The sequence below is a fragment of the Petaurus breviceps genome, unplaced genomic scaffold (assembly GCF_028583685.1).
Source record: "Petaurus breviceps papuanus isolate PSGF00001 unplaced genomic scaffold, PetGlider_PUasm1.0 462, whole genome shotgun sequence".
NCBI lineage: Eukaryota > Metazoa > Chordata > Mammalia > Diprotodontia > Petauridae > Petaurus > Petaurus breviceps.
Window position 1 is genome coordinate 348,508 of NW_027186347.1, and position 8,920 is coordinate 357,427.

At 36.5% G+C, this 8,920-nt stretch overlaps 1 pseudogene; it reads right to left on the bottom strand.

Moving 5' to 3' along the window:
* Positions 1–3,942: 3,942 nt before the first annotated feature.
* LOC138171732 (olfactory receptor 14C36-like) lies at positions 3,943–5,189 on the bottom strand (annotated as a pseudogene).
* Between the last annotated feature and the right edge of the window lie 3,731 nt (positions 5,190–8,920).

The following is an 8,920-nucleotide window of genomic DNA, read 5'->3' on the forward strand; positions in this document are numbered from 1 at the left end:
TGAAAAACAGCTAACCAATGACAGTTACAAATTTTGCATGTAATTTGAATGAGATAGGACTCAACAATTCTATATCCTTCAGTTATAAATATCACCACCAGACATTACCATCTACTACCCTGCCACAGAACCTTCTAGACTCTTGGCACTCTCATCTGACCTATTGATATAACATAAGGATGGTCTTGCCATCTACCCCATTGAAAACTTAGGATTTCTGAGCTTTCCATTTACCCTGTGTCTGAACTTTATTTTATGCTTTCTTTGTCTCTCTACTTAAAGTCTTAGTTCCTTAAGAGAATGAACCATTTCCTTTTTAATTTTTTTTATTTTATTTTTAATTAGTGGAATAAAACAAGCATTTCTATAACAGTAGAATTTTAAGGGATGATTGCACATGAAACTACAAATCTATTATGTAAAACTTATTATTTCTTTTAAATATATAATAAAGTTAGAATGCAATTTTCTTCGTCCCCCTGACCCTAGAGATGGCTACCATTTGACACAAATGAGTATGTATGTGTGTGTGCATGCAAAACCATTCTATACACAATTCTATTTATCATTTCTTTCTCTAGATGCGGATAGTGTCTCCCTTCAAATGATCTTTGTAGTTAATTTGGTATTTATAACAGTTAAAATTACTTAGCACTCAAAATTGGGGTTTTTTTTTTTTTGCTTTTTGGAGGGCAATTAGGGTTAAGTGACTTGCCCAAAGTCACATGGCTAGTAAGTGTGTCAAGTGTCTGAAGTCAGATTTGAACTCAGGTCCTCCTGACTCCAGGGCCGGTGCTCTATTTACTGTGCTACCTAGCCGCTCCTCAAAATTGTTCTTAAAACAATATTGCTGTTACTGTATACCATGTTCTCTTGGTTCTGCTCATTTTACACTTCATTGTTTCATGTAAGTCTACGCATGTTTTTTTCTAAAAATTATGATTCATCATTTCTTATAGCACAGTAATATCCCATCACAATCGTATACCACAACTTGTTCGGTCATTGCGCAATTGACAGACACCCCAGAATTTCCAATTCTTTGCCATCAGAAAGAGAATTGCTATAAATATTTTAGAAGACATAGGTTCTGCTTCTTATTTCCCTAATCATCTTTGGAAGTAGACCTAATATTGGCAATGCTGGATCAAAGGGTATACTCTTTGAACATAATCACAAATTTCTCTCCAAATTGGTTGGATTGGTTCACAATTATACCAACAGTGAATTAGTGTCTCAATTTGTCCCCATCCCCTCCAAAATTTGTCACTTTCATTTCAATCATTTCCACCTATCTAGTACGTGTAAAGTGATATCACAAGGTTGTTTAAATTTTCATTTCACTAATGAACAGTGATTTAGAACATTTTTCTCATGAATATATTTTTCTTATTTCTTAATTAAAAACTACCTGTTCATATCATTTGACCATTTATCAATTGGGGGAGAATGTGTATACTTACAGATTTGCCAAAATTCTTTACATGTTTGATGTATGAGTCCTTTATCTGAGAAACGGGCTATAAAAGTTTTCCCCCATTTTCTGCTTTTCTGCTAATTTTCACTACGTTTGTGTGACTTAAACAAAACCTTTTTAATTTAATGTAATCAAAATTATCCATTTTACACTGCACTCTGCTCTCTATTTCATAAGTTGTTTACCTATCTAAAAGTCTGATAAGTAATATATTTCACATTATTCAGATTTTCTTGTAGTATCTCTCTTAATTTCAAGGTCTTCCATCCATTTTGACCTTATCTTGGTAACTGGCATAAGATTTTGGTCAATACTTAATTTCTGTCATACTGTTTTCCAGTGTTCTTAACAATTTTTACCAAATAATTAATTTTTATGCCAAAGAACTTGTGTTTACATGTATCAAACACAAGATTTATGTATGTGTGTGTATGTATATATATATATATATTTGTTCCTGTGAATTGTATGTCTACTCTGTTCCATTGATCTACCTTTTTATTTCTTAGCCAGTACTAAATAGTTTTGATAATTATTGCCTTATAATACAGTTTAAGATTTGGTACTGCTAAACTTTGCTCCATTACATTTTTTTATTATTTCCTTTTATTTTCTTGAATTTTTGCTCTTCCAAATGAATTTGTTTTATCATTCAGTAAGATATTTTTGATAATTCAATTAGAACAGTATTGAATATGTCAATTAGTTAAGGTCAAATTATCTTTTTTTTTATTATATTGACCCTGCCTACCCATGAACGTTTAATATTTCTCCTGCTTTCTTTTTTCTATTTGTATTCCCAGGGTTTGGCTAAGTTGTTTGGCTTATTGTAAGTGATTAAGAAGCAATTTTTTATTCATTCATTCAGTCACTCCTTCTTGCATCTTATTCTTTTTTGTTTTGACATAATTTTTCTACTATATTTGTTTCTGGTATTTCAAAGCAGTCATTTTCTTTTCAAAACAAAAAAGCCTACTAACATTTGTCCAAAACACTCTGCTGTCTTTTTATTTTTTCTTTGAATCCACCACTTATTATTGTAATATCTGTCCTTATTTCTTTTCAACTTTTAAGTACTTTATTGCTCCTGACTATTTTGATGTTGCTGTTTCACATCTGGTCCAGAGTGGTAGGTAGGAGGTGCACTGTGGAAGACATTAATTTTTACCTTTTGTAGTTTGCATTTAATCCAAGAGGCAACAGTGAAGTATTCTAGCTTTCTGAAAGTGACATATATTAAGGCAAGTTCCTTATGCATGGTAATTTGACAACTGTGTGATGAATGGAGGATTAATTCTTAAGGAGGGAAAACCTGATTCCTCATAACCAATTAAGAAAGTATTAAAGTAACCCAGAAGTTTTGGGGAGAGTGTGTACTAGGTAAATGGCCATGTGAATGGAGAAAAGGTTAGAAAAAGAACATCTCATGATACAAAGAAGATTGTAGAAGGTATATCCAACTGTGGCTCTCTATGCCATTCAGCTTGCTGTAAAAAATAAAAGCATAATTAATTCAGCATGTTAGTTTTTTTTTTTAATTTATGGAATGAAATGAGAATTTCTAGAACATAGGATAATAAAAATTATTATTACACATGGAACTGGAAATCTATTATGTCCAACTTACTACTGATTTTAAATATATAATAAAATTATAATGTATTTTTTCTTTTTTTCTTACCTCCACTTCACCCTAGAAATGACTACCATTAGACACAAATAGGTATCTATGTAAGCCTTTACATCCTTTTCTAACATCATCAAGCTTTGATTTCTTTTTTTTTTAAGCAATCGGGTAACTTGCTCAAGATTACATGGCCAGTTATTTCTGGATGTGGTGCTAAGTATCTGAGCCCAGATTTGATCCCCAGGTCATCCTGGCACTGGAGCCAGTGCTCTTACTCACTGAGCCACCTGGCCACCCCAAGCTTATGATGTCTTATAGTACAGTAGTATTCCATCACAATCATATACCAAAAATTCATGTCATGTTAAAAATAAAGACATGCTATTAACCTCCAGGGATACTCCTAGAACCCCTAGGTTGAGATAAAGTCTGTGCTGCTCTAAGGGATGAGAGTTGTCTATGTGAAGGTGAGCAAGGGGAAAAAAAACCTTTAAACCATATGTGGCATACATTCCTTATTTATACACCATAAGCTTATAAAGGCCAACTAAGAGCTAAGAGAATTACATTATTTTGAATTCTTGAATGTGCCTCAAAATACTAAAAAAAAAAAATGATACTGATACCGATGATATCAAAGTCAATTGTAGGGAATTTTAGCTCATTTAAACTGGTTATTCATCTGTAACTATAAAAACACAAATAGCAACACATAACTAACATGTATCTATGTGTAAATGTATACTTGTATGTGCATATATATATATGAGATTTTTCATTTATGAATGCATTGGGTTCAACTACAATAGGAAAGGACTACAGTTTATGCTTCATTACTTTAAAAAAGCCTTCTCTTCATTAGAGCCTCTTTTATCTGCTTATTCCTTAGACTGTATATAATAGGATTCAGAAAGGGAAGTATTATGGAATAGAGTATTGAAAGGATCATATTTTTAATGGACCCAGAATCTGAAGGTGGTTGTAGGTGCACATAAGAGACTGAAATAAGGAACAAAGAAACCACAATGCTGTGGGGGACACAAGTAGAGAAGGCTTTTCTTTGGTCTTCTTTCACTGGAAATTTGAGCACAGTGGAAAATATGCTACAGTAAGATGCAGTGATGAAGGCAAAGCAGCGAACACCAATCACCAGAGCAGAACTAAGTAAGGATAGCATATGGTTGAATGTCTCTGAGCAAGAGATCTTGAATAGAGAGGGGACATCACAGAAGAACTGGTGGATCACATTGGCTTGGCAGAAAGACAATCAAAACGTGTAGCTGGTATGGAACCCTGCATACAAAAGACCAGTGAACAAGCAGGTTAAGGTTATCTGCACACAGACTCTGGGACTCATGATCACAGGATAGAGAAGTGGGCGGCATATGGCAACATAACGGTCATGGGCCACGACAGTGAGCAAAGTGAACTCAACATATGCTACAAAAGTCACCAGGAATATCTGAGCTGCACATCCAGAAACTGAGATTACTCTGTTGTTCACTAGGGAGTTAACAGATTTTGTCACAGTAGGACTCTGCCACCAGACAGGGGAGCTTTCATCCCAAACACTGGGGTTTTCTCAGATGCCAAAGGTATTAGATGGGTGCCCTCTCTGAGGTTTCCACAGGCTCTGGCAAGCTGGACACACACCCTAGGGCCTCCACGCTAGACTGCAATCCAGATCCAAGCAGGTTAAAGCAAGAGTGATTACCCCTCAGACTGGTGCTTGGTCCCCCTACACTGCAGGCCAGGAGCTGAAGCTGCCACATGGCGCTGGCTGGCTGTGCTGGCCTCTCAGCGGCTTCTCGCCCTGGGGGCAAAAGCTGATGCACTCCCACTTACTGGGTCCCAAAGTCCACACTGCACTGACCTCTCACTTTGTCCTTCACATCTATGTGTTGATAATTCTGGAAAAAGCCACAGCTGCTGCTGATCTGGAGTCCCTCCAGCTGGCAGCTGGTCAGCCCACCCTAGGGCTAAAGCCTTGGCATGGGGCTGGGCTCGGCTCCCAGAGCACTGCGCTGGCCAATTCCTGCTGGCCTGCCAGGCTGTCCTCACCAGGAGGTATCTTCTCTGTGTCATTTTGTGGGTTCTGCAGCTCCAAAGTTTGTTGTCTCCTTTTTACATGGATTGGGGGAGGTGGAAGCCGGACCAGTGGGGAGGTCCTACTTCTACTCTGCCATCTTCCAGGCAGATATTTCTTGACCATTAATTCTTCTTGATAACATTTTTGTAGGCATAGCAATCAGTTCCTGTCAGAGGAGCTACATTTTTGTTATATTAAATGAATAAGTGTGGAGGGCGTGGGGGTAAGAGGAGTGGAGGTGGCTGTGGGTGTGTGAGTGTAATCAGATACATATATATGTATATATCATTTTTTCATTTTCAGTTCTGAATTGTCAAGTAATTGAGTGGCAAAATGAGCAGGCAAAGGAAACAAAGCACACAGAAAATTCCAACATTACACTCCTATTTTGGGGACAAAAAGGAGCAAAGCATGGAACAAGAGGAAAGCAGTGAAGTCAGAACTCCTGCAACAAAAGCTTCAAAGGAAAATACAAGCTGGTTACAGGCCATAGAGGACCTTAAGAAAGATTTTGAAAACCAAATAAGAGAAGTGGAAGAAAAATTGGGAAGACAAATGAGAACAATGCAAGAAAATTATGAAATGAGAGTCAACAGCCTGACTGAGGAAAATAATACTTTAAAAAATAGACTGACTCAAATGGCAAAGGAGGCCCAAAAAGGCAATGAGGAGAAAAAATGCCTTAAAAAGCCGAATTTGCCTGATAGAAAAAGAATCTCAAAAACTCAATGGGGAGAATCATTGCTTCAGAATTAGATTGGAGCAAATGGAAGCTAATGACTTTATGAGAAATCAAGATGCTGTTAAAACAGATCCAAACAAATGAAAGAATAGAAGGCAATGTGAAATATCTCATGAGAAAAACCACTGACCTGGAAAATAGATCCAGAAGAGATAATTTAAAAGTTATTGGACTGTCTGAAAGCCGTGATCAAAGTAAGAACCTAGAAATCATCCTCCAGAAAGTTCTCAAAGAAAACTACCCTCATGTTTTAGAACCAGAGGGCAAAATAGAGGTTGACAGAATCCACTGATCACCTCCTGAAAAAGATCCCAAAAAGAAAACTCCTAGGAATATTATAGCCAGGTTCTGGAATTTCCAGATCAAGGAGAGAATATTACAAGCAGCCAGGAAGAAACAATTTGAATATTGTGGAAACACAATCAGGATAACCCAGGATCTGGCAGCTTCTACACTGAGGAATCGAAGGGCTTGGAATATGATATTCTGGAGGGCAAAGGAGCTGGGATTAAAACCAAGAGTCACCTACCCAGCAAAACTGAGTATCATGTTTCAGGGGAAAATATAGTCATTCAGTGGAATAGAGGACTCTCAAGTATTCTTGCTGAAAAAACCAGAGTTGAATAGAAAATTTGACATTCAGGTACAAGAAGCAAGAGAAGCATGAGAAGGTAAACAGGGAAAAGAAATCATAAGGAACTTATCAAAGTTGAACTATTAACATTCCTACATGGAAAAACAATAATCGTAACTTATGAAACTTTTCTTAGTAGTTGAAGGGATTAGAAATATATATATATATATATATATATATTTGTCTATATATGAGGGTATATGGGCATATGAATACATATGTGAATGTGTGTATATATATTTACAGGTATACATAGATAGAGGGCACAGGACCAATTTAACAGGAAGGAATGTTACTTAAAAGGTGAAATTAAGAGGTGAGAGGAATATAATGAGAGGAGTTGGGGAGAGACAGATTGGGGTAAACTATCTCATACAGAAGAGGCAAGGGAAAATGGTTACAATGGAGGGGAAGAATAGGAAGGCAAAAGGGAATGGGTCAACCTTATTCCCATTGAATTTGGCTTGAGGAGGTAGTGAAATACACACTAAATAGGGTATCTCACCCTCCAAGAGAATAGGGGGAGGAGGGGATAAGAGGGGAGATGAAAGAAGGGAGGGTAGCCTGGGGGAAAGGGAGGTTGGAAGCACTCACTTTTGAAAATAGATGGCATCAAAGTGGAAAGTAGATCGGGTGGGAGGTGGGATGGAAGGGAGGGAAGTGTAATCAGTCTTTTACAATGTATCTACTATGTTATTGTTTTGCATTAGCCACACATGTGCAACCTATACTGAACTGCGTATCTTCCCAGTAGGGGTGGGTGATGGGGAAGGAGGGGAATTAATCTGGAATTGAAAGTTTTGAAATCAAATATTAAAATATGTATATATATATGTGTGTGTGTGTGTGTGTATACTATTATTAATACCATCTTACATGTAATTGGGAAATGGGATGTGCAGGTACTGAGGCATAGAGATCCATTGGAAAAGTGTAAAGGGGTGTGGGGGAAAATGTGGGAGAGCAGATTGGAGGAGGGGATATCCTGTGGGACTGCTATTTTGGGGCGGTGGGTGGGGGAGAAATGGGGAGAAAATTTGTAACTCAAAATCTGGCAGAAACGGATGATGTAAATCAGAAGTTAATAAAGCATTTAAAAAATTACTAAGTCTTTCAAAGTTGATTATCTTTGCAATATTGTTATTATGTAAATTGTTCTCTTGTTTCTACTTACTTGACTTTGTATAATTTTTCATAGATCTTCTGGTTTTTTTCCTGAAATTATCCACTTCATTTCTTAAAGTGCAATAATATTCTACCCCAAATGGAGACTATAATTTTTTTAGACATTCCCCAATTGAAGTTCATTCCCACAGTTTCCAGTTCTTTGCCACCAAAAAAGAGTTTCTATAACTATTTTTATACATATAGGTCCTTACCCTCCTTCTTTAACCTCTTTGGAATAAATGGTATCATTGGGCAAAAAGGTTATTATTCGCAAGTCAATTGCTTGTTGTGCATTGCTCCAAATTGCTTTCTACAATGGATGGATACATTGAAATCTAAAGCAATAGCGGTTCCTCAGTTTTCATTTTACAAATGAATGCTCATAAGGGTGAAAATTGATGGAAATATTAATCAATGTGATATAAAAAGGAATAAAGACACCAATTTAATGTAAAATTATACATGAGAAGCTTCAGGTACAAGTTTTCCAGGTTTACAGCATCAAGGTGCCACAACATAGAGACAAAAGTTCCTGCAAGCTTGGTGCAAAACTATTTTCCAAATACATGTCATATGTAAAAACCTAAAACTGAGTCTCTTCAAAATATTGGTACTTGGATTGGACAAATTAGGTTTCAGTACTATATCTGCAACTATCATTGATGATAATATACTAGGAAGGTATTGGTGAAAACTATGGAGATTCATGCTTCCCATATCACTATGCTGCCAAGTGGTATTGATTTTACAAGTAATTTATTAATATTTTGAAAGAATGAACATGGAAGACTGAGTTTTATTTTAAAATTTTAAATGTATTAACTTATTTGTTCTAGTTCCACTCAGGGAAGTGGTGAGACCTATGGCAGTGTAGGAACAGAGAATGCTCCAATATCAGAAATCTGGCATCCATGTAAATGAGTGGGAAAGAGGATAATTTTAGAAAATGAAATAGGATGCCAAAATATGAAATTCATAATTATAAAAAGTAGGTTAGAGAGATGAGACATTAGGGAGGAAATAGAGTCAAGTGAATAGAGCACTGGCCCTGGAGTCAGGAAGACCTGAGTTCAAATCCGGCCTCAGACACTTAACACTAGCTGTTTGACCTTGGGCAAGTCACTTAACTCCAATTGCCCTACCTTCCCCCTTCAAAAAGAAAAAAATATTTAAAAAAAAAGATA